General features: G+C 49.9%; 10 pseudogenes; all 10 read right to left on the bottom strand.

Annotated features, from left to right (window-relative positions):
* Positions 1-85: 85 nt before the first annotated feature.
* LOC143928832 (5S ribosomal RNA) lies at positions 86-204 on the bottom strand (annotated as a pseudogene).
* Positions 205-1,597: 1,393 nt separating this feature from the next.
* Positions 1,598-1,716, bottom strand: LOC143928511 (5S ribosomal RNA; annotated as a pseudogene).
* A 99-nt stretch (positions 1,717-1,815) lies between these two features.
* Positions 1,816-1,934, bottom strand: LOC143928789 (5S ribosomal RNA; annotated as a pseudogene).
* Positions 1,935-2,035: 101 nt separating this feature from the next.
* On the bottom strand, positions 2,036-2,154 carry LOC143929076 (5S ribosomal RNA; annotated as a pseudogene).
* A 535-nt stretch (positions 2,155-2,689) lies between these two features.
* LOC143928510 (5S ribosomal RNA) lies at positions 2,690-2,808 on the bottom strand (annotated as a pseudogene).
* Positions 2,809-2,970: 162 nt separating this feature from the next.
* On the bottom strand, positions 2,971-3,088 carry LOC143929110 (5S ribosomal RNA; annotated as a pseudogene).
* A 99-nt stretch (positions 3,089-3,187) lies between these two features.
* LOC143928554 (5S ribosomal RNA) lies at positions 3,188-3,306 on the bottom strand (annotated as a pseudogene).
* A 100-nt stretch (positions 3,307-3,406) lies between these two features.
* LOC143929075 (5S ribosomal RNA) lies at positions 3,407-3,525 on the bottom strand (annotated as a pseudogene).
* Positions 3,526-4,233: 708 nt separating this feature from the next.
* Positions 4,234-4,352, bottom strand: LOC143928491 (5S ribosomal RNA; annotated as a pseudogene).
* A 100-nt stretch (positions 4,353-4,452) lies between these two features.
* Positions 4,453-4,571, bottom strand: LOC143928747 (5S ribosomal RNA; annotated as a pseudogene).
* Between the last annotated feature and the right edge of the window lie 20,906 nt (positions 4,572-25,477).

The raw sequence follows: 25,477 nt of genomic DNA, 5'->3' as shown, positions 1-25,477 counted from the left end.
GTCTGAAGTCTCTTGACAAAGGCCAAGATGCTCACCTTGGGAAACAAGCTAAAAAAAACAGGTCAAAGCCAACAACATAAAAAGAAGCCTACGACACCTGGTATTCCCAGGCGGTCTCCCATCCACGTACTAACAAGGCCCGACTCTTCTTAGCCTCCAACATCAAATGAGATTGGGTGCTTTCAGGGTGATGTGCCCGTAGGCAATCCCTTCAGGCACTTTCAACCCTCTTGACAAACGCCAAGATGGTCACCTTGGGAATCAAGCAACAACTTAAAAAAAAAGCCTATGGCATTGAGAAATCCCAGGCGGTCTCCCATCCAGGTACTAACCAGGTCCCAACCCTGCTTAGCCTCTGAAATCAAATGAGATTGGGCTCTTTCAGGGTGATGCAGCCATAGTAGATTTTTTTCAGGCACGCTCAACCCTCTTGACAAACGCCAAGATGGTCACCTTGGGAAGCAAACAAAAAATCAAGTCAACGCCAACAACATAAAAAGAAGCCTACAGCACCTAGTATTCCCAGGCGGTCTCCCATCCAGGTATTAACAAGGTACGACCCTTTCTAGCCTCTGAGATCAGAGGAGATTGGGTGCTTTCAGGGTGATGTGCCCATAGGCAATCTCTTTGGGCACTCTCATCCCTCTTGAAAAATGCCAAGATAGTCACCCTGGGAAACAAGCGAAAAAAAACAGGTCAACGCCAAAAACATGAAAAGAAGAATACGGCACCTGGTATTCCAAGGCCGTCTCCCATTCAAGTACTAACTAGGCCCAACCCTTCTTAGGCCGCGTACACACGCGGGGACTGTTCGCCCAACTTTGTCCGTCAAACAGTTTCGGCAAACAGTCCGCTCAAAATTAGCATGGACGGACATGGCCACACACGACGGACGAACAGTTTGCTGAAACCGTGCGCGATGACGTGAACGGCACGTACGACGGGACGAAAAATACGACGTCCTATACACTGCATTATAACTTTCGGCGTGTAAATCCTTTCTGAGCATGCGCGGAACTTAGTTTGACGAACAAGCCTACACACGAGGGTACTGTTCGCTGAAACAAAGTTTCAGCGGACAGTTTTTCGGAATTTCCGAAAAACCTTGTTCAGCGGACTGTTCGCTGAAACTGTCCGCTGAAAGCCCACACACGAGCGGACTGTTTGCTGAACAACTGTTCAGCGGACAAAGTTGGGCGAACAGTCCCCGCGTGTGTACGCGGCCTTAGCCTCCGAGATCAGAAGAGATAGGGTGCTTTCAGGGTGATGTTGCTGTAAGTGATCTCTATAAGCACTCTCTACCCTCTTGACAAATGCCAAGATGATCACTTTGGGAAACAAGCGAAAAAAAACAGGTCAACACCAACAACATAAAAAGAAGCCTGCGGCATCTGGAAAACCCAGGCGGTCTCCCATCCAGGTACAAACCAGGCCCAACCCTGCTTAGCCTCTGAGACCAGACGAGATTGGGTGCTTTCAGGGTGTTGTGCCCGTAGGCAATTTCTTTGTGCACTCTCAACCCTCTTGACAAATGGCAAGATGGTCACCTTGGGAAAAAAGGGAAAAAAAACAGGTCAACGCCGACAACATAATGAGAAGCCTACGGCACCTGGTATTCCCAGGCTGTCTCCCGTCCAGGTACTAACCAGGCCCATCGCTGCTTAGCCTCCAAGATCAGATGAGATTGGGCTTTCTCAGGGTGATTTGGCCGTAGGCACTCTCTTTGGGCACTCTGAAGCCTCTTGACAAAGGCCAAGATGGTCACCTTGGGAAACAAGCTAAAAAAAACAGGTCAAAGCCAACAACATAAAAAGAAGCCTATGGCACCTGGTATTCCCAGGCGGTCTCCCATCCAGGTACTAACCAGGCCCGACACTGTTTAGCCTCCGAGATCAGACGAGATTGGGCGCTTTCAGGGTGATGGGGCTTTAGGTGATCTCTTCGGGTACTCTCAACCCTCTTGACAAACGCCAAGATGGTCACCTTGGGAAACAAGTGAAAAAAAAAACAGGTCAAGGCCAACAACATAAAAACAAGCCTACGGCACCTGTTATTCCCAGACGTTCTCCCATCCTGGTACTAACCGGGCCCGACACTGCTTAGCCTCTGAGATCAGACAAGCTCGGGTGCTTTCAGGGTGATGGGGCCGTTGGTGATTTCTTTCGGCACTCTCAACCCTCTTGTTAAACGCCAAGATGGTCACCTTGGGAAACAAGCGAAAATAAACAGGTCAACGCCAACAACATAAAAAGAAGCCTACGGCACCTGGTATTCACAGATGGTCTTCCATACAGGTAGTAACCAGACCGTACACTGCTAGGCCTCCGAGATCAGATGAGATTGTGCGCTTTCAGGGTGATGTGGCCATAGGTGTTCTATTCAGACACTCTCAACCCTCTTGACAAATGCCAAGACGGTCATCTTGGGAAACAAGTGAAAAAAAACAGGTCAACACCAGCAACATAAAAAGAAGCCTGCGGCATCTGGAAAACCCAGGCGGTCTCCCATCCAGGTACAAACCAGGCCCAACCCTGCTTAGCCTCTGAGACCAGACGAGATTGGGTGCTTTCAGGGTGTTGTGCCCATAGGCAATTTCTTTGTGCACTCTCAACCCTCTTGACAAATGACAAGATGGTCACCTTGGGAAAAAAGGGAAAAAAAACAGGTCAACGCCGACAACATAATGAGAAGCCTACGGCACCTGGTATTCCCAGGCTGTCTCCCGTCCAGGTACTAACCAGGCCCATCGCTGCTTAGCCTCCAAGATCAGATGAGATTGGGCTTTCTCAGGGTGATTTGGCCGTAGGCACTTTTTTTTGGGCACTCTGAAGCCTCTTGACAAAGGCCAAGATGGTCACCTTGGGAAACAAGCTAAAAAAAACAGGTCAAAGCCAACAACATAAAAAGAAGCCTACGGCATCCGGTATTCCCAGGCGATCTCCCAATCAAGACACTAACCAGGCCAGATCCTGCTATGGCACCTGGTCTTCCCAGGCAGTCTCCCATCCAGGTACTAACCAGGCCTGACACTGCTTAGCCTCGGAAATCAGACAAGATCGGGTGCTTTCAGGGTGATGTGGCCATAAGCGTTCTCTTCAAGACACGCCCAACCCTCTTTACAAATGCCAAGATGGTCGCCTTGAGAAACAAGCGAAAAAAACAGGTCAAAGCCAACAACATAAAAAGAAGCCTATGGCACCTGGTATTCCCAGGCGGTCTCCCATCCAGGTACTAACCAGGCCCGACACTGTTTAGCCTCCAAGATCAGACGAGATTGGGCGCTTTCAGGGTGATGGGGCTTTAGGTGATCTCTTCAGGTACTCTCAACCCTCTTGACAAACGCCAAGATGGTCACCTTGGGAAACAAGTGAAAAAAAAACAGGTCAAGGCCAACAACATAAAAACAAGCCTACGGCACCTGTTATTCCCAGACGTTCTCCCATCCTGGTACTAACCGGGCCCGACACTGCTTAGCCTCTGAGATCAGACAAGCTCGGGTGCTTTCAGGGTGATGGGGCCGTTGGTGATCTCTTTGGGCACTCTCAACCCTCTTGTTAAACGCCAAGATGGTCACCTTGGGAAACAAGCGAAAACAAACAGGTCAACGCCAACAACATAAAAAGAAGCCTACGGCACCTGGTATTCACAGATGGTCTCCCATACAGGTAGTAACCAGACCGTACACTGCTAGGCCTCCGAGATCAGATGAGATTGTGCGCTTTTAGGGTGATGTGGCCATAGGTGTTCTATTCAGACACTCTCAACCCTCTTGACAAATGCCAACATGGTCATCTTGGGAAACAAGTGAAAAAAAACAGGTCAACGCCAACAACATAGACCCTGGCGGTCTCCCATCTGACCCTGCTTAGCCTCTAAGATCGGGCGCTTTCAGGGGGATGTGGCCTTAGGCGAACGCTTCGGGACATACTCAAAACTCTTGACAGATGCTAAAATGGTCACCTTGGGAAACAAGCGGAAAAAAAAACAGGTCAATGTCAACAACAATAAAAGAAGACTATGGCACCTGGTATTCCAACGCCATCTCCCATCCAGGTACTAACTAGGCCCAACCCTTCTTAGCCTCAGAGATGAGAAGAGATAGGGCTCTTTCAGGGTGATGCTGCTGTAAGCGATCTCTTTGGGCACTCTCAACCCTCTTGACAAATGCCAAGATGGTCACTTTGGGAAAAAAGCGAAAAAAAAAAACGAATCAACGTCAACAACATAAAAAGAAGCCTACAATAACTGGTATTCCCAGGTGGTCACCCATTCAGGTACTAACCAGGCCTGACTCTTCTTAGCCTCCAAGATCAGATGAGATTGGGTGCTTTCAGAGTGATGTGGCCATAGGCAATCTCTTCAGGCACTCTCAACCCTCTTGACAAACACCAAGATGGTCACCTTGGGAAACAAGCGGAAAAAAAACAGGTTAACGCCAACAACATAAAAAGAAACCTACGACACCTGGTATTCCCAGGCGGTCTCCCATCCAGGTACTAACAAGGCCCGACTCTTCTTAGCCTCCAACATCAAATGAGATCGGGTGCTTTCAGGGTGATGTGACCGTAGGCAATCTCTTCAGGCACGCTCAACCCTCTTGACAAACGCCAAGATGGTCACCTTGGCAAACAAACAAAAAAAAAACAAGTCAACGCCAACAACATAAAAAGAAGCCTACAGCACCTAGTATTCCCAGGCGGTCTCCCATCCAGGTATTAACAGGGCACGACCCTTTCTAGCCTCTGAGATCAGAGGAGATTGGGCGCTTTCAGGGTGATGTGCCCATAGGCAATCTCTTTGGGCACTCTCATCCCTCTTGAAAATTGCTTTGGCAATGGCTAAAGCGGCGTGGCTAAGCGGATGGCGGCGTGACGTGTACGCTGTCTCTTTCCCTCCAACGTCCCGCTCGAGAAACCAATGGCAGCTGATTTGTGATCCATCGTTCCCGCTATGCCCTTGATGGGATCCCGCTGTGCTCGCTGAACAGTCCCGCTGGTCTCGTTGTGCACCTGCAGTATTTTCGCTGTGTACTTGCTTGGCTCCTGCTGTGACGGTACCGCCGCTCCCGCTGGGCTTCCGCTTTGTCCGCTGTGTCCCTGCAGGATACGCCCACTGTGCTGGCATTTGTGTTGCGCTGTGTCATGGTGTGCTGCCACCCGGCTGGGAATTGATCCACCTGAAGCAGAAGTTGGTTTGGCGGCGAAGCGGAGGAGGGAGTAGAGGAGACGAGGGAGACGGAGGAGCAGTTATGAGAGAGAGTGGAGGCAGAGATGGACGTAAGTGTTAATCTATATAAGAAGCTAGCCCTGGGAGCAACAGGATTTGTTGTGCAGCTATTACGCAATCATCGTGTCACCTCTTTGCCCAGATCCATCTATCCCTCCCATCCCTCCCCACTTACCTACTCCCAACGGTAAAGACCAAAAGCCCTGAACTTTGAAAATTCTGAGAAGTCAAGTGGATGGATAGAACCTATAGTTCTTATTTTTTTGCAAAAGTTACATGAAAGTATATGGTGAGGTGTGCCTAGGGTAAACTGTTGGAGAAATGTTGAATCCACACTATTTTATATATTGAATTAAGACTGAGTGAAATCTACAGTGAGCTTCCATTAAAGAAACAGCTGGAGAGTGAGAGAGCTTTTCTTTTTTTTTTTTTTTTCCTTCCCCTTATTATTGATTTCTAAAACTTGGAAGTTGCCTCTTCATTGGGATGCACAGCACTAGGAAAAGGAGGGAGGAAAAAGCTGTGTAAAAGGAGTCAGTCCAACAGGAGATTAAAAGCTTCTTTCCACATACACGAGCAGCTACAGCCCGGGCATCCACTTTAGAGACTAGGGAGACAGCTGGTATTGAGATCCCAATGGCAGCACCCCGGATGAGTTTCCCATTATCTCCAGATGCTGCGACGGATATAAGTCAGGCGCAGGGAGAGCCTGTATCTGGGACAGAGGTGGGATGTCGGGAAATACTGGAGGAACCCATAGGTGATATGGATTTAAGATCAGTAATGCAAGCTCTCCCAACCCATCAAGAAATAGAAGCCCTGAGAACAATTATGCAGGCTCTCCCAACACGCCAAGAAATGGAGGCCTTGGTGTCCCGGTTGGAGGAGGGACACAGAAAGGAGATGCAGTCAATACGGTTAGAGGTACAAGCTTTAACAGCAAGGGTTAATGTGGCAACATCAGCCTTTAATAGTATAGAGGAGAGGGTCTCCAAATTAGAAAGAGAGCAGATAGCTCAAACATCCAGTGTTCAATTAAAATTTGAAGCAGCAGAAGACCGAAGTAGGAGAATCTTAGGCCGCGTACACACGCGGGGACTGTTCGCTCAACTTTGTCCGTCAAACAGTTTCAGCGGACAGTCCGCTCAAAATTAGCATGGACGGACTTGCCCACACACGACGAACGAACAGTCCGCTGAAACCGTGCGCGATGACGTGAACGACACGTACGACGGGACTAGAAAACGACGTCCTATACACTGCAATGCAAACTTCGGCGTGTAAATCCTTTCTGAGCATGCGCGGAACTTAGTTTGACGAACAAGCCTACACACGAGAGGACTGTTCGCTGAAACAAAGTTTCAGCGGACAGTTTTTCGGAATTTCCGAAAAACTTTGTTCAGCAGACTGTCCGCTGAAACTGTCCGCTGAAAGCCCACACACGAGCGGACTGTCCGCCGAAACACTGTTCAGCGGACAAAGTTGAGCGAACAGTCCCCGCGTGTGTACGCGGCCTTAGATTTAGAGGCATCCCGGAAAGTATTGAGGATGAGCATTTATATAGGACCGTGGTTACTATATGTCATAACCTGGGGGTTAATATAGCCCCTGGAGAAATCGAATTTGACAGACTCCACAGAGCTCCAGGCCCACGCGCGAAAGATCTGTCCAGACCGAGGGATGTAATTGGGTGTTTACACAGATATGCTCACAGGGAGATGATCAGTCGGAAAGCATGGGATGCTGGCCAGATAATGTATGAAGGTGTGAAGATCAGTATTCTACTGGACTTATCAAAAGCTACTTTACAGCGGAGGGCTCAACTGCGGCCAATTCTGGAGAAAATAAAATCTTCGGGGGGTACCTATCGATGGGGATATCCAATTTCCCTGACGGTTAAAAGGGGATCAGCATCTCTTGTGATCTCATCTCCACAGGATTTACCGGCCTTATTCTCCTTTTTGGAATCCGATCGGTGTGAGGTGCAAGATTGGCTTCAACCTATAAAGAAAAGACGATCAAAAGAGGGGGCTTTAAAAACTAGTGGTGAAAAAGTTTCGATGGGTAGTAAAGAAGGTGCTGCACAGCAAATAGTTGATGCAGGCTCTTTACCCTAGATCAAAGGGTTATAAGAGAATAAGGGTCACATATATATACTGGGTGATTCCCCTCCTAATGTTAATGGGCCAGGGTTCAGTATGGTCCCTGGATAATTTAATTTAACTTAATTTACTTTGCATAATATATATACAAGATGATATAAAATAATGTATATGATTGATATGTTATCCTCCCCCTCCCATTTTTTTTTTTTCTCACAAACATTAGTTAACAAAATAAATTTTGGTGTTTTTGTATCACATAATAAAATAAGGAGACTGGATGTTATGGATTTAGGGTTCACATGGAGTTGGTTTGTTATAGGATTGAGGGGTAATGAGGTAGGGGGGGTGGGGATATAGGAGGGTAGGAAGGTAGATGGAGGGTTGATGTAAAGGTTGTAATTATTATCACTGCTTTAGGGTTCATACGAACCTGGTCTGTTATTGGACTGGGGGGTAAAATGGTAGGGGTATGAGGGGAGGGATTGGGATTTTGGAGGGTGGGTGGAAGGGGGGTGAAATAAAGACTGTAATTATAATATACACTATAAAGTACACACTAAAAATATACACTTATTTTTGGGTTAAGGGGATAAGGATAGAGATAATTATTTTTATTTTTTTTTTTTTTGGGGGAGATGAAAGGAAGCTTAGTCCCTATATAGTAGAGTATGATTCCCGGTCTAGAAGGAAATGAGGGAGAAGAGAGAAGACATTTTTTTACTTTTTTTTTTTTTCTCTTCTCTTCTTCGGGGGATTATAGATGGACCTGAATTGGAATACATGGTAAGGGTATGGGAGAGTTATATATATTGTGTATTGTATAATATTGAACAGAAGGAGAGGGAATTGATGAGGAAAAGCTAGAATTAAATTATCGCAGTTGCTGGAATGGATGTGAATATAAAGGGACTTTTTGGAGGGGGAGTAGCGTTATATGCGCTCCGTATTTGCTAGCCACCCACCCATACCTTACACGTACGGGAAGCTGAGAACCCATAGGTAGGTGTGGGGGAAATTTGATAATTATTCCCCATAGGGAGTCCTTTTCCCCCTTTGGTGTTTTTTTTTTTTTTTTCTTCTTCCCTTTCCCCAGACAAAATGGAGGGATTACGCGTAACATCACTTAATACCAGAGGACTTAATGTTCCCGAAAAACGTAAAATGTTACTAAATGACTTAAAACTTTCCAAAACTGATATTGGCATGGTACAAGAACCACAGCTGAAGGAGGGAAAATTTCCCTACCTTCAAAATATAAATTTTCCAAATGTTTATCATGCCATAAATCAAGAGGCTAAAACCAAGGGAGTGGCTATCTTAATATCCAATCGAATATCGTGGTCCCTGTTGGATAAATGTCAAGAACCAGGGGGGAGATATTTGTTCCTTAACCACTTGAGACCCGCGCTATAGCCGAATGATGGCTACAGCGCGGATCTCCTTTGCCGGGACTACGTCTATTGACGTCGTCCCGTGCACGAACGGCCTGCGCGCCCCCTAAGGGGCGCGCGTGGCACGCTCTGTGATCGGCGAGTCTATGAGACTCGCCTGATCACCGATCCGAGCAAGGGATCGATCCCGACCCCTTATCACGTGATCAGCTGTCAGCCAATGACAGCTGATCATGTGATACAACGGAGCCGGTAATCGGCTATCATTCCTCCTCGCGCTGTCAGCGCGAGGAGAACAAAAAAGAGCCGATCACGGCCAGCCCTGCCAGTGCCCACCTGCCCCCTGCCAGTGCCCACCTGACCCCTGCTTTGCCACATCAATAAAAAATGTGTCCCCCCTGTCAGTGCCACCCAGCAGTGCCCATAGTGCCACCCAGCAGTGCCCACAGTGCCACCCAGCAGTGCTCACAGTGCCACCCAGCAGTGCCCACAGTGCCACCCAGCAGTGCCCACAATCTGCCTCAACTAAGGTGCTGCACCCCAGTGCCACATATCTGTGCCCATCAGTGTCATCTACCAGTGCCCAGCAGTGCCCAGCAGTGCCGCCCATCAGTGCCCAGCAGTGCCGCCCATCAGTGCCCAGCAGTGCCATCTATCATAGCCACCTATCAGTGCCACCTATCAGTGCCCATCAGTCCCATCTATCAGTGGTACCTATCAGTGCCCCTTAGTGCTACCCATCCGTGCCACCCATCTGTGCCACCCATCCGTGCCATCTTATCTGTGCCCATCTTTGCCCATCAGTGCCGCCTTATCAGTGCTCATCAGTGCCACCTTATCTGTGCCTATTAGTGCCGCCTTAACTATGCATATCAGTGCCCACCAGTGCAGCCTATCAGTGCTCACCAATGCAGCCTATCAGTGCCCACCAATGCAGCCTATCAGTGCCCACCAGTGCAGCCTATCAGTGCCGCCTCATCAGCCCACTTCAATGAAGGAGAAAAATGACCTGTTTGCAAAATTTTATAACAAACTATTAAACATGATTTTTTTTTTTCATCTTTTTTTGTTTGTTTAGCAAAAAATAAAACTCCCAGCTGTAATTAAATACCACCAAAAGAAAGCTCTATTTGTGGGAAAAATCGAATTTGACAGACTCCACAGAGCTCCAGGCCCACGCGCGAAAGATCTGTCCAGACCGAGGGATGTAATTGGGTGTTTACACAGATATGCTCACAGGGAGATGATCAGTCGGAAAGCATGGGATGCTGGCCAGATAATGTATGAAGGTGTGAAGATCAGTATTCTACTGGACTTATCAAAAGCTACTTTACAGCGGAGGGCTCAACTGCGGCCAATTCTGGAGAAAATAAAATCTTCGGGGGGTACCTATCGATGGGGATATCCAATTTCCCTGACGGTTAAAAGGGGATCAGCATCTCTTGTGATCTCATCTCCACAGGATTTACCGGCCTTATTCTCCTTTTTGGAATCCGATCGGTGTGAGGTGCAAGATTGGCTTCAACCTATAAAGAAAAGACGATCAAAAGAGGGGGCTTTAAAAACTAGTGGTGAAAAAGTTTCGATGGGTAGTAAAGAAGGTGCTGCACAGCAAATAGTTGATGCAGGCTCTTTACCCTAGATCAAAGGGTTATAAGAGAATAAGGGTCACATATATATACTGGGTGATTCCCCTCCTAATGTTAATGGGCCAGGGTTCAGTATGGTCCCTGGATAATTTAATTTAACTTAATTTACTTTGCATAATATATATACAAGATGATATAAAATAATGTATATGATTGATATGTTATCCTCCCCCTCCCATTTTTTTTTTTTCTCACAAACATTAGTTAACAAAATAAATTTTGGTGTTTTTGTATCACATAATAAAATAAGGAGACTGGATGTTATGGATTTAGGGTTCACATGGAGTTGGTTTGTTATAGGATTGAGGGGTAATGAGGTAGGGGGGGTGGGGATATAGGAGGGTAGGAAGGTAGATGGAGGGTTGATGTAAAGGTTGTAATTATTATCACTGCTTTAGGGTTCATACGAACCTGGTCTGTTATTGGACTGGGGGGTAAAATGGTAGGGGTATGAGGGGAGGGATTGGGATTTTGGAGGGTGGGTGGAAGGGGGGTGAAATAAAGACTGTAATTATAATATACACTATAAAGTACACACTAAAAATATACACTTATTTTTGGGTTAAGGGGATAAGGATAGAGATAATTATTATTATTTTTTTTTTTTTTGGGGGAGATGAAAGGAAGCTTAGTCCCTATATAGTAGAGTATGATTCCCGGTCTAGAAGGAAATGAGGGAGAAGAGAGAAGACATTTTTTTACTTTTTTTTTTTTCTCTTCTCTTCTTCGGGGGATTATAGATGGACCTGAATTGGAATACATGGTAAGGGTATGGGAGAGTTATATATATTGTGTATTGTATAATATTGAACAGAAGGAGAGGGAATTGATGAGGAAAAGCTAGAATTAAATTATCGCAGTTGCTGGAATGGATGTGAATATAAAGGGACTTTTTGGAGGGGGAGTAGCGTTATATGCGCTCCGTATTTGCTAGCCACCCACCCATACCTTACACGTACGGGAAGCTGAGAACCCATAGGTAGGTGTGGGGGAAATTTGATAATTATTCCCCATAGGGAGTCCTTTTCCCCCTTTGGTGTTTTTTTTTTTTTTTTCTTCTTCCCTTTCCCCAGACAAAATGGAGGGATTACGCGTAACATCACTTAATACCAGAGGACTTAATGTTCCCGAAAAACGTAAAATGTTACTAAATGACTTAAAACTTTCCAAAACTGATATTGGCATGGTACAAGAACCACAGCTGAAGGAGGGAAAATTTCCCTACCTTCAAAATATAAATTTTCCAAATGTTTATCATGCCATAAATCAAGAGGCTAAAACCAAGGGAGTGGCTATCTTAATATCCAATCGAATATCGTGGTCCCTGTTGGATAAATGTCAAGAACCAGGGGGGAGATATTTGTTCCTTAACCACTTGAGACCCGCGCTATAGCCGAATGATGGCTACAGCGCGGATCTCCTTTGCCGGGACTACGTCTATTGACGTCGTCCCGTGCACGAACGGCCTGCGCGCCCCCTAAGGGGCGCGCGTGGCACGCTCTGTGATCGGCGAGTCTATGAGACTCGCCTGATCACCGATCCGAGCAAGGGATCGATCCCGACCCCTTATCACGTGATCAGCTGTCAGCCAATGACAGCTGATCATGTGATACAACGGAGCCGGTAATCGGCTATCATTCCTCCTCGCACTGTCAGCGCGAGGAGAACAAAAAAGAGCCGATCACGGCCAGCCCTGCCAGTGCCCACCTGCCCCCTGCCAGTGCCCACCTGACCCCTGCTTTGCCACATCAATAAAAAATGTGTCCCCCCTGTCAGTGCCACCCAGCAGTGCCCATAGTGCCACCCAGCAGTGCCCACAGTGCCACCCAGCAGTGCTCACAGTGCCACCCAGCAGTGCCCACAGTGCCACCCAGCAGTGCCCACAATCTGCCTCAACTAAGGTGCTGCACCCCAGTGCCACATATCTGTGCCCATCAGTGTCATCTACCAGTGCCCAGCAGTGCCCAGCAGTGCCGCCCATCAGTGCCCAGCAGTGCCGCCCATCAGTGCCCAGCAGTGCCATCTATCATAGCCACCTATCAGTGCCACCTATCAGTGCCCATCAGTCCCATCTATCAGTGGTACCTATCAGTGCCCCTTAGTGCTACCCATCCGTGCCACCCATCTGTGCCACCCATCCGTGCCATCTTATCTGTGCCCATCTTTGCCCATCAGTGCCGCCTTATCAGTGCTCATCAGTGCCACCTTATCTGTGCCTATTAGTGCCGCCTTAACTATGCATATCAGTGCCCACCAGTGCAGCCTATCAGTGCTCACCAATGCAGCCTATCAGTGCCCACCAATGCAGCCTATCAGTGCCCACCAGTGCAGCCTATCAGTGCCGCCTCATCAGCCCACTTCAATGAAGGAGAAAAATGACCTGTTTGCAAAATTTTATAACAAACTATTAAACATGATTTTTTTTTTTTCATCTTTTTTTGTTTGTTTAGCAAAAAATAAAACTCCCAGCTGTAATTAAATACCACCAAAAGAAAGCTCTATTTGTGGGAAAAAAAATGATAAAAATTTCATTTGGGTACAGTGTTGTATGCCCGCGCAATTGTCATTCAAAGTGCATCAGCGCTGAAAGCTGAAAATTGGTCTGGGACTGAGGGGGGTTTAAGTGCCCAGTAAGCAAGTGGTTAAGGGACTTATAGGAAAGGTTAAAGTAACTCTTGCTACAGTTTATGCCTCAAATATACATCAAGATGTATTCTTGAATAAAGCTCTATCAAAATTAATGGAATTTAAGGATGGGATTCTCATTATTGGGGGGGACTTTAATGTCCCTCTAGATCCCAAATTAGATACCTCGATTGGGACATAGTCCGTTTCTGGAAAAATTAGGAAAAATATCCTCCGTAAATTAAATGAACTTCAATTGGTTGATGTATGGAGGGCCTTCCATGCAGATGAGAGGGATTATACATTCTTTTCAAATCCCCATCAACGGTACTCATGCATCGATTTCTTTTTGCTATCTCAGTGAACATTATCATTAGTACAGGACATACATATAGGAAACATAACATGGTCTGACCATGCGCCAGTCACGATTAATATCCTCCTGAAGGAAGCTTTATATAAAACGGACTGGAATTGGAAATTGAATGAAAGCCTTTTACAACGTCCTGAAATTCGAGAAGAGATGGTTAAAGAAATCGATTCGTATTTTAAAATTAATGACAATGGAGAGACTGAAATGGGGATAGTGTGGGAAGCCCATAAAGTAGTAATCAGAGGAATTAGAATAAAACATGGGTCTCGAATAAAGAGAGCTAGAGAAGAGGAAACAAGCAGACTATTGGAGAAGATAAGGGAGATAGAGATACAACATAAGAGGTCAATGGAGAAAGACAAGGGGATAGAACTAGCACATTTAAGAAGACAGTTATCTGATCTCCTCCGATATAAGGCAAGGGTTATTCTACAACAAGAAAGGAGAGTAATATATGAATCAGGAGATAAATGTGGTAAAGTGTTAGCAAGGAAATTAAAAAAGCAACGACTCTGTTCATATATACCCTATATTAGAACAAAAGGAAATCTTAAATCCTTATTACCGAAAGATATTGCAGAGGAATTTAGACAATATAATACCTCATTGTATAATCTTCCAGTTCCCCCCCATTCTTCTTCATCATTAGAGGAATATCTCGAATCTTCAAACTTAGCGAGCATGGGCGTCCGCAGCAGGGGGCAAGGGGGGTCAAGTGCCCCCCCCCTGGAATCCCCAAGGTGTTGCCACTGCCGCCGCCGCCGCCATGCTGCATTTTTTTTTTCTGAGTCCACTCTCTCCTGTGTATCACAGCGCTGGATGGCTGTGTTCGGCGGCCACTCTGTAACACAGTCCCGCCCCCCCAGACCATCTCGTGTGATAGTAGAGAGAATCAACGCTCCGCCTATCACATGAGACGGTCTGGGGGGGGGCGGGACTGTGTTACAGAGCGGCCGCCGAACACAGCCATCCAGCGCTGTGATACACAGGAGTAGATGCCTATCCATGCTACAGTGTCTGGATAGGAAGATCGAGGGGGGAGGGGGGCTGCAGTGCTCTCCTCCACCACCGCACTCTCCTGCCCCCCCCTGCTCTTCTCTTCCACCACCACACTCTCCTGACCCCTGTGCTCTCCTCCACCACCACACTCTCCTGACCCCCCCCCCCCAGTGCTCTCTTCCACCACCGCACTCTCCTGCCCCCCCCAGTGCTCTCCTCCACCACCGCACTCTCCTGCCCCCCCCAGTGCTCCTCCACCACCGCACTCTCCTGCCCCCGTGCTCTCCTCCACCACCACACTCTCCTGCCCCCCCCGTGCTCTCTTCCACCACCGCACTCTCCTGCCCCCCCCAGTGCTCTTCTCTTCCACCACCGCACTCTCCTGCCCCCGTGCTCTCCTCCACCACCGCACTCGCCTTCCCCCCCCCCAGTGCTCTTCTCTTCCACCACCGCACTCTCCTGCCCCCCAGTGCTCTCCTCCACCACCGCACTCTCCTGCCCCACCCCAGTGCTCTTCTCTTCCACCACCGCACACTCCTGCCCCCCCAGTGCTCTCCTCCACCACTGCACTCTCCTGCCCCCCCATGCTCTCCTCCACCACCGCACTCTCCTGCCCCCCCAGTGCTCTTCTCTTCCACCACCGCACTCTCCTGCCCCCCAGTGCTCTCATCCACCACCGCACTCTCCTGCCCCCCCCCAGTGCTTCCCTCCACCACCGCACTCTCCTGCCCCCCATGCTCTCTTCCACCACTGTGCTCTCCTCCACCACCACACTCTCCTGCCCCCCCAATGGTCTCCTCTACCACCACACTCTCCTGCCACCCCCTCCAGTGCTCTCCTCCACCACCACACTCTCCTGCCACCCCCTCCAGTGCTCTCCTCCACCACCACACTCTCCTGCCTCCCCCCAGTGCTCTTCTCCACCGCCACACACTCCTGCCCCCCCAGTGGTCTCCATCACCACCACACTCTCCTGCCACCCCCTCCAGTGCTCTCCTCCACCACCACACTCTCCTGCCCCCCCCCCACAGTGCTCTCCTCCACCACCACCACACTCTCCTGCCCCCCCCCCCAGTTTTCTCCTCCCCTGTTCTTGCTGCTCTCCAGCTCTCCCCATCCTTCTCTAGCCACCCTCCCAGTGCTTTCCCCCCCAGTGCTCTCCGCCCCTGTTCCCCCCAGTGCTCTCCCCCCCCCATGCCCTCCACTCCCCCCAGTGCTCTCCCCCAGTGCTCTCCTCTCTCCCCCTGCTCTTTCCCCTCCAGTGCTCTCCCCTCAGTGCTCTCCCCTCCCCCCAATGTTCCCCCCCTGTTCTCCCCCCCCAGTGCTCTTCAGCTCTCCCCATCACTCTCTAGCCCCCACCCCAGTGCTCTCCAGCCCTCCTTACTCCCCACCCCTGTTCTATCTGCCCCCCTGGTGCTCTCCAGCCCCCCCCCCCCCAGTGCTTTCTACCCTCCGTGCTCTCCACCCCTGTTCTTTTTGGCTCCCCCTTAGCACCCTCCACTCCCCACCCCTGTACTCTCCTCTCCCCCTGCATTTTGCGCCCACCCATGTGCTCTCCACCCCCCATAGTGCTCTCCAGTCCCCCGTGCTTTCCACCCCTGTTCTTTCTGGCCCCCACTGGTGCTCTCAAGCTCCCCCCCATTGCTCTCCACTCACCCCTGCTCTTTGTGCCCCCCCCCCAGTGCTCTTCACCACCCCACACTCTTAGCCCCCCCCAGTGCTCTTAGCCTACCGTGCTCTCTACCCCTGTTCTTGTTGGCCCCCCCAGTGCTCTCAAGTTCCCCCCAAGCGCTCTACGCTCCCCACCCCTGTGATCTCCACTCCCCCTCACTCTTTGCCCCCACCCATGTGTTCTCCAACCCCGCCAGTACTCTTTGCTCCCCCTTCTCTCCAACTCCCACTCAGTGCTCTCCACTTCCCCAGGACCAGAGGGCAGGCTGACTGGGGCCAGAAAATGAGGACGGCTGAAGGTGCAGGTGGCCAGGGACCACTCCATCTCACAGCAGACAAATCCTCTGGAAGGAGCACCGTCCCCATCCAAAACGAGAACAGACCCTGCCTGCTGCTGGCCGTCATGGATATCCTGCTGGCATGCAAGGTACTGTAACGAGCATAAACAACACACCTTCCCACAGACAGAGACTGCAGACTGGGACATGGGGCACAGGAGGGGCTGCAATGGTGTGCACAGTGAGACTGCATTCACGGCACAGTAAAGCTGCATTTGATGGACACCTTGAGGCTGCATTTGATGGACACAGTGAGGCTGCATTTGAAGGGCACAGTGAGGCTGCATTTGAAGGGCACAGTGAGGCTGCATTTGGTGGGCACAGTGAGGCTCCATTTGGTGGGCACAGTGAGGCTGCATTTGATGGGCACAGTGAGGCTGCATTTGGTGGGCACAGTGAGGCTGCATTGGTGGGCACAGTGAGGCTGAATTTGATGGGCACTGGTGAGGCTGCATTGAGCTCTTGCATCAAGTCTGCAGTCTCTGTCCATCTCCTGTAGCATGTCTGAAGTCTCTTAGGGAGTCTGGAGAGGAGTCAAAAGTGGGAGCACCGCCGGGATGGGGGTCATGGGAGAAGTCAGACTTGTGTGGACTGTGGATAGGAGACTATAGGATAAAACCTCCAAGCTGGAGCCGACTGACTGAGCCCTGCACAGTGCACGTGAGAGGAGGTCAGTGAAAGCACCGCCAGGCCAGTCGGGGGTCACTGATGTAAGGGGGGAGTGAATACGATAATGTAAGGGGCACTGATATAAAGGGTTTCCTCCTTATATTAGTAACCCACCCCCCCTTACCTTAGAGTATTCTTTCTGAAGAAGGTGGTTCCCACCCCACGTTCTGAGTTTCTGGGGTCCCCCTTGATGATTGATCACTTACCACTATTAACTGGAATTTGAATATATATATATATATATATATATATAAAGCCCTATGTGATTTCATATCTATATCTAATACTCTCTTCATCAAATGTGCTTTAAAATGTATGGTTTTTCCCTTTCATGAACAAGAAAATAATGACGTTATGCTGTTGGGCTGGTATAATAATGCTGTGAGGCTGGTATGAAATTTTTTCCAGGGCTGGTTTTTGAAAGCATGGGTGTCCGCAAGGTTACTCAGGTGGCTGCGTACCATGCCCATATAGCCTAGAGAATATAAATCTTTTTACATTGCAATACATCTGTTGTTGCCATATTTTTATCTTGATGAAAACAGTCTATACAGTGACAGTATGAGATCAAAATATGGCCACAACAGATGTATTGCAATGTAAAAAGATGTACATTCTCTAGGCTATATGGGCATGGAACACAGTCGGAGTAACTTCCAATACAAAGTGAAGATGAATTATCTGTTATATAACACATATGTATTACCAGTGTAAAGATTTTCATGAGATTGTCGAAAAGGGGCGGAGCATGAGTGGCCTTGAAATGATGCCCCCCCTTGGAAAAAGTTTTGCGGACGCCCATGTTAGCGAGATTATCATCTTCAGCGCGAAGAAAACTCGAGTTACCAATAACAACAGAAGAAGTAACCTCGGCAATAAAGATGTTGAGGCAAGGAAGGGCTCCTGGTCCAGATGGATTTACTCTGCAATATTTTAAAAGTTTTCACTTGCAACTTGTCCCCTATATGGTTAAAACATTTAATATACAAGGGAAAATCAGGCCTCCACCTGTAGAAGCATTAAGGGCACACATCGTACTTATTCCAAAAGAAGGAAAGGATCAATCAATATGCAGTAGCTATCGTCCAATATCATTATTAAACACGGATTATAAAATATTTACAAAGATACTTGCATCTTGCCTAGAACCGTTTATGATGCAGCTGGTTCATTTGGACCAAGTGGGGTTTGTCCCCACACGTGAAGCTAGGGATAGCACAATTAAGGTCCTGAATTTAATTCAATATGTAAATCATAGGAAGTTGCAGAGTGTCTTTGTTAACACAGACGCAGAAAAGGCCTTTGATAGGGTCAATTGGCCCTTTATGTTAGGAGTTTTTTTTTAAATAACGTTTTCTTTATTTTCAGTAACAGCATAGGAAAATAAGCAGTACAAAAGCATAGTAGCAGCAGTGCAATTACAAAACATAGCAAGGTCCGGAATAAGCACGCTACATGTGGTGAGGGGCCACGGGCGCATACAGCAAGGCATAATAATGTGGTCGGCCGAGCGCGGGGGGTCAGGAGACACACACAGTCAACTGCCAGCTCCCAAGCCCAAGAGGCCCGGTAAATTCCGCCATAAGGCCTATGCAACAAACTTAAGGTATAGCGGCAAGAGTCCGCCGCATAAATAGTCAAAGTTAGCAGAAGAAAGACAGAAAAGAGATGAGAAAGAGAAAGCCAGTGCTCCATGTTGTCACACCAAACTTGGTGCGCCCCTAATCCTCCAGCAGCCGCCATCTCCCCCAAACCAAATCAAATTCCTCCAGCCTGTCCCGTATTCTGGCAGTCATTTTCTCCATGAGTTCTATGTCCTTTATTCTAGAGTAAAGGGCTTCCATAGTTGGGGCCGTTTGGCTTTTCCAATTAAGGGCTATCAGGCAACGGGCTGCCGTGAGAACATGTCTCAAAAGCTTCCGGGACGGTTTAGCTAGGTTAAGTCGGGACAGGCCAAATAGGAAGAACTTGGGTTCGAACGGGACGGGCACCTCCAGCAAGCGGCCAAGGAGCTGTTGGGTCAGGGTCCAGAAAGGGGATATCGAAGGGCAAGTCCGGTATATATGGAACAGGGTACCTCTGTCTTTTAGGCAGCGCCAACACCGATCAGAGGTGGAGGGATATATTTTGTGCAGTACCTCTGGGGTCCGATACCAATGGAAGAGTATCTTATAGGCATTTTCCTTGTAAAGGGTGCAAAGAGAGGATTTGGCTGCCTGTCGCCACACCCCCTGCAAATCCTCAAGGGAGGTCTCCTCGCCCAGGTCCCTCTCCCATTTCAACATATACTTGTGCTTGCCCCTCGTCTGGGAGTGGTGTGAGCTGAGAATGCGGTATATGTCCGAGATTAACCCCCTGCCATTCCGTCCTTCCAATATAATCATCTCAAATGGGGAGGGCGGGGAGAATTGGAGTCTCGGGGCTAAGGTTTGTGCAAAGTGTCTTATTTGGAGGTAACTGTAGAACGTCTGTCGGGGGAGGTCATGTTTGGCCTGGAGCTCCGAGAAGGAAAGCAGCCTTCTCGATCTGGGGTCCACCAGGTGTCCCAGGTGAAATAGACCTCGGGATGCCCAGGGCCAAGACATCTGGTGGGTCAGGCTGTCTGGGAGCATGGGGTTGCAAAGGAACGAGGTCATCAGGGATGACTCCGAATGTAGCTTGCATTGACGAGACAGCTTCTGCCAAAGCTGACGGAGGTGGGCCATCGAGCCCAACAATCGGTTCGATTCAATCGCTACGTTCGCCCCCCAGAGCATACTGTTCGGGTGTACTGGGGCTAACCATATTTTTTCTATCTCCGACCACTTGTTATATGACCGTTGAGGGAACCATGAGACTATTGCCTGGAGCATTGTCGCCTGGTAGTACCTAACCAAGTCAGGGAATGCCAAACCACCTTCCGAGCGCAAGGCAGTTAGAACCGTGCCTGGGACCCGATGTTTTTGAAGTTCCACACAAATTTTCATAAGTCTTTCTGGAGCATACGGAGGTGTGCGTAGGGGATCGGGACAGGCAGTGTCTGAAATAGGTAGAGAAGTTTGGGGAGGATTACCATTTTAATGGACGCGATCCGCCCCGTAAGGGATATATGGTGTGCCTTCCATTTATGGATAAGTCCCCTGATCTCCCTATAAAGGGGGGGGGGGGGAGTTGGCCTGGTATAGAGTGTGGAAGGATGGGGTAATTTGAACCCCTAGGTATTTAAGAGAGGAAGTATCCCAATGGTAGGGGAAGGCCGAACGCAGATGAGCCCCTTCAGCTAGGGGCATACTAAGTGGGAGGGCTACTGACTTGGATGCGTTTATTTTGTAGCCTGAGATCGCCCCATATCGGCTAAGTTCTGCGTGTAGGTTGGGTAATGAGGTCCTGGGCTGGGTCAGGGTGAGGATGACGTCGTCTGCAAAGAGCGATATTTTAAATTCCCTGCCCCGAACCGAAACACCCCGAATATCTGAGTTTCTTCTAATGGCCTCCGCCAGGGGCTCAACACAGAGTGCAAACAGCAGAGGAGAAAGCGGGCAGCCCTGGCGGGTGCCATTAGTGATAGGGAAAGTCGGGGAAATTGCATACAGGGTCTTAACTTGAGAGGAGGGGGTGGTGTCAAGGTGTTGTATAGCGTGCAGGAAGGGACCCCGAAAGCCCATGTGGGTTAGAGTTGCCGTCATAAAGGGCCAGCTCAGGCGATCAAACGCCTTTTCCGCGTCTAGACTCAGGACCAGGGAGGGGCGACCAGTCTTGTTCGCTACGTCAATGAGGGCAATGACTTTCCTGGTGTTGTCACCTGTTTGTCTGAGAGGTACAAAGCCTACCTGGTCCTTATGGACCAGGGCAGCAAGGATTGCATTGAGGCGGTTAGCCAGGATTTTTGTAAAGATCTTTAGGTCTGAGTTCAATAGGGCGATAGGCCTATAACTCGCGCATGAGGTCTGGTCCTTGTCCGGTTTTGGGATAAGGGATATAAAGGAAGCCATCATCTCCGTTGGGACAGGGGCCTGTGCGAGGAAGGAATTGAACAGTTTGGTCATGTATGGGCTCAAGATGGGTAGAAACATCTTATAGTACTCGTACGGGAAGCCATCTGGACCCGAAGATTTTTGAGCTGGGAGCGCCTTTACAGTTGCTGCTAGTTCCTCATCGTTGATGGGGGCGTTCAGATCCTGGAGGTCCGCGTCCTGCACCTGGGGCAGTGTCACGTCAGCTAGGTAGTTGGCGATGCGGTCGGCTAAGTTAGGGGTTGGTGGGTTATGGGGTATGTCCCTCTTGTTATACAGGTCCGTGTAAAAGTTAGCAAATGTATCTGCGATATCCTGTGGGTGAGACAGAAGGTCTCCCCTACGGTTTCTAATTTGGGAGGGCATGGAGGCTTGTGTGCGATCGGCCAGCTTCCTGGCCAGTTTGGTCTGCGCTTTATTGCCCTTATCATAGTAGAGCTGTCGTAGGCGGATAAGCGCTTTTTCAACCGAACCAAGCGCGAGGTCGCGTAGAGTTAGTCTCACCTGCACTATTTGCTTAACCAGTGACAGAGCGGGAGACCCCCGAAGCTTAGCCTCAAGGGCCTTCAGCCGCCCCTCAGCCTGCCGTCTAGCGGCCTGTGCATCTCTCTTCAGAGCCGAGGAGAGAGCAAGGCAGCGACCCCGGGTGACCGCCTTGTGGGCCGCCCAAAGGGTGGGGAGAGTAATGTCAGGGGTGTCGTTTTCGGCAAAGTACAGTTGGAGCGTGGATTCCAGCTCCGTTTTGGCCGGGGGGTGCTGCAGGAGATAATTGTTCAATCGCCAGCTTGCGAAGGGGGGCTCCAACATTTAGCGTCAGAGTAATCGGGGCGTGGTCGGACCAAGAAATGGGTAATATGTGTGCTGCCCGGACAGCCCGCAGTGTGTGGCTGTTCACGAAAAAGTGATCGATACGTGAGTGGGTGCGGTGTGGGGCCGAGTAAAAGGTGTATTGGCGGTCCCGTGGGTGTAAAGTGCGCCAGGCATCAAAGAGAGCGCGTCTTCTGGTGAGCTGGCGGAACAGCTTCGTGTCCCTCAGGACCCTGGTTTGAGACGCCTGTGGGTTCACCACCAGGTGATCATGTGTAACAGATGGGATGAGATTGAAGTCCCCCCCCTATCACCAGAAGCTCGGAAGGCGACCTAAGGCTCCATGCACACTGAAGCTCAAAAAAGCTATTTCTGGACGCCAGATTGCTGGCAGAAAACACTGGTTGAAAAACCTGCTTTTAACAGCGTTTTATACTAGCGTTAATGAGCGTTAATGAGCGTTTTACAGCGTTAGCGTTAATGGGCGTTTTTTATAAAAATACACAGAGGACACTCCAAAAATCCCACAATGCATTGAAAAATAGAATGCCGAACACTAATGAACGAGCGTTAATGAGCGTTAATGAGCGTTAATGAGCGTTTGTCGTTTTTTGCCGCTGAAAAACGGCACTTTGAACGCAAATTTCTGGCGTTCAGAAAAAAGCCCATAAACTCCACTGCTCATTAAAGCTGAAAAACGTCCATGTGTGCATGGACACATAGGCTAACATAGAGTGGAGTTTATGGGCTTTTACAAAAAACGCCCAAACTCCAATAAACTGCAGTTTATCAGCTTCAGTGTGCATGGAGCCTAAAGAGGCGAGAAAGCACGCCAGACAAAAATCGTGTTGGTGGACATTCGGGGCGTAGAGGGCGCATAGAGTCACAGCCTGCGCCTGCCAGATACCGCGAAGGATGACAAAATGGCCCTTTGGATCTAGGTACGTCGATGTGCACGTAAAGGGGGAGCCCTTTCTAATAAGTATAGCCACCCCAGCCCTCTTACGCGAGCTAAAGGCTTGGTACGCTAGGGGGAAATGTCTTGAGGCAAATTTAAAGGAGTCCCCTCTGTTAAAGTGTGTTTCTTGGACCATCACTATATCCGCCCCGGATCGCCTAAATTCTTGGAGTGCAAGATGGCGTTTTTTGTTGGAGTTTAGGCCATGTACATTTAAAGATAATATCTTAGCCATGATCAAGGGGATGGTCGGGGTTAGTCATACTTAGCTTCTGCCGCTGGAAGGATATGTGCCCCGGGGGAAGAGACGACCACCGGGGGAGGGCTGACAAACGACTAAACCACTGGCAGAGACCCGCACAGGGGGCGGGGTGGAGAAGGAGTCTGGAAAAGAAAAAGAGAGTGAAAACATAAACAAGGTACAAAACCAATATTAACTGCAACATATGTCAGGTCCAGGTGCCCTATAGGGACACCGAACCTAAGGGGTTCCGGTAGGTCTCCTGTTCTGGGCGTCTCCAGACCCCAAAAAAAAAAAACAGGTAGGGGGGAGAAGGCCAGGCCAGGTAGACACCAATAGTTTGTAAAGTTCAAAGGAACCAATAGGTGGAAAACCACAAGGGGGGGTCTGTAACTCGGGAGTCGATCTGTCCTCAGACTCTACCTAAGCCAGCCCTGGGTGAAGAAACAATTCCAGGAAAACAACAAAACAAAAAAAAAAAAGGGAAATCTTGTAGCGTTCAGGCCATCGGGGGAGGGGGGGAACAAACCCCAAGTAAAACAAAATGAGTGAGAACTCAAACAAATGGCGGGAAGGTCCGCTGATGGGGGGACCCATGTCATTTGTGTTTAGGTGATCTGCGGTCCGGCTCCGGACCCCTGTGCCGTTTAGCTGAGGGAACTTTCTGCCAGATCACCGGCGGAGGCGGTGGAGAAGGAATCAGATCCCATTCCGGGAGCGTGGGGACCGATAGGCCCAAAGTGTCGCAGAAAGAGGCCAGGTCCTCTGGGTATCGAAGGAAAGCCGACTTCCCCTGGTGTCTAGCCGTAAGGCAGAAGGGGAAACCCCATCGATAAAGTATGTTCTTGTCCTGCTAGGCTTGAAGAAGGGGTAGCAGCAGCCGTAATTTTTGTAGGGTTATCCAGGAGACATCCGGGTAAACCTGGATCAGAGGGGGGCAGGCAACTGCCGTATGTGTAGAGCCCCCCCCTCAGTCAGGAGGGTCCCTTGGTTTCGGGGAGGCCACGGACGCGGATGTTGTTCCGCCGGCCTCTATTATCAAGATCTTCCACATGGCGCTGCATGTCTCGTAGGAGGAGTCGGTGGTCCGAGTTCTCTACCTGAGTGCGGTGTACAGCCAGCTTAGTCTCCTGAATCTCCTCCTCCGCCATCTCGACTCGTTCAGCCAGGTGTTTAAGACCGGCGTGCAGGGACTGGATTTCAGCGCGACAGGTTGCTTTCACGTCCGCCACGAGTTGTTTAAAGTCATCTTTGGTGGGGATGGCTGTCAGATAGGAGTGCCAGGGGGGATATCCACCCTCGTGATGCCCCATGGGGGGCTGGGGCGGCAGTGAGTATTGAGGAGAGCCTCCCTGCCCCGACCCTGCTGCCGAAGAAGGGGGCCAGGGCGGTGGGGGGTGCAAGTGGTCTGACCATGAGGTGGCATGGGGGGAGTCCAAGGAGGGGTCCGGACGGACATCCAGTGAGTGCGGGGAGTGGGGATGGACCACCTGGGCATAGGTGAGATGGCTGGCTGCTTGGGCTCTGGGCAGACTCGCGTCACTGGATCGAGGCTGCCGCTGGGTCTTGGGGGGCAGGCAACTGGCGTATGTGTAGAGCCCCCCCTCATTCAGGAGGGGCGCTGCGTCTTCCGCACTACAGGGGGGGTCCTCCGTGGCTCCCGGTGTGAATGGGAAGGGAGACCCTGCCATGGCCAGGTCCGAGGCCGTCCGCAGTAGGCGGGGGAAGGCCTCAGAACATTGAGTAAGGGACGGGGGGAGCTGCTGGTCTGCGGCCTGAGGTCCCTGCAGGGCGGAGGGTGGGGTGGAGGAGGGAGGGCTGTCACTCACCCCCGGCGTTGCTCCGGTGCATGGTGGCTCTTGCGGGGACCAGCGACCGTCCCGGGGTTCAGTCCAGCTGTGCTTGTGCTGTGTCTCTGGGTCCGCCGTCGCCATCTTGCCATCGCGGCCTACGCCGGCCCGCGGCCTATCCTCCAGCCCAGCCCGGACGCACCGGGACTCACCAGAGGAGTGTATGGAGAGGTGCGAGCCATCGTTGTCCCGGGGGAGGACCGCAGAGTGCAAGGGCAAAAGCTCCGGGCGGGAGTCGCGCTGTTGCAGCGGCGGAGGCGAGGCCAGGTCCCGCCGCAACGTGGCCGGGTCAGCCGGCGCCATCTTGCGGCCTTCACCGGACGATCCTCCCTCCCATTCTAGGGAACCCACAATTCCTGCCTGGCATGGAACCAGGAATATTTAGAAATTTAAGAGAGAAGGGATGTTTCCAGGCATTACATTTTTTGAGATCTAAAAAATGGCCATCAATAGAAATGTTAATGCAATCAGGAGGTCAATATGAACTACCCCTTTGGCAGGCGTTACAGGTTAAACATTTCTTGGACACTTTAGGACCGACTAAGGATTTTCACCGGCCACTTACTAAGTTTGAAAAGTACTG

The sequence above is a fragment of the Lithobates pipiens genome, unplaced genomic scaffold (genome assembly GCF_037356315.1).
Source record: "Lithobates pipiens isolate NorthernLeopardFrog02 unplaced genomic scaffold, aLitPip1_a1.2 Scaffold_23, whole genome shotgun sequence".
Lineage (NCBI taxonomy): Eukaryota > Metazoa > Chordata > Amphibia > Anura > Ranidae > Lithobates > Lithobates pipiens.
The sequence above is the reverse complement of the archived record's forward strand: the minus strand, read 5'-3'. Positions and strand labels throughout refer to the sequence as shown.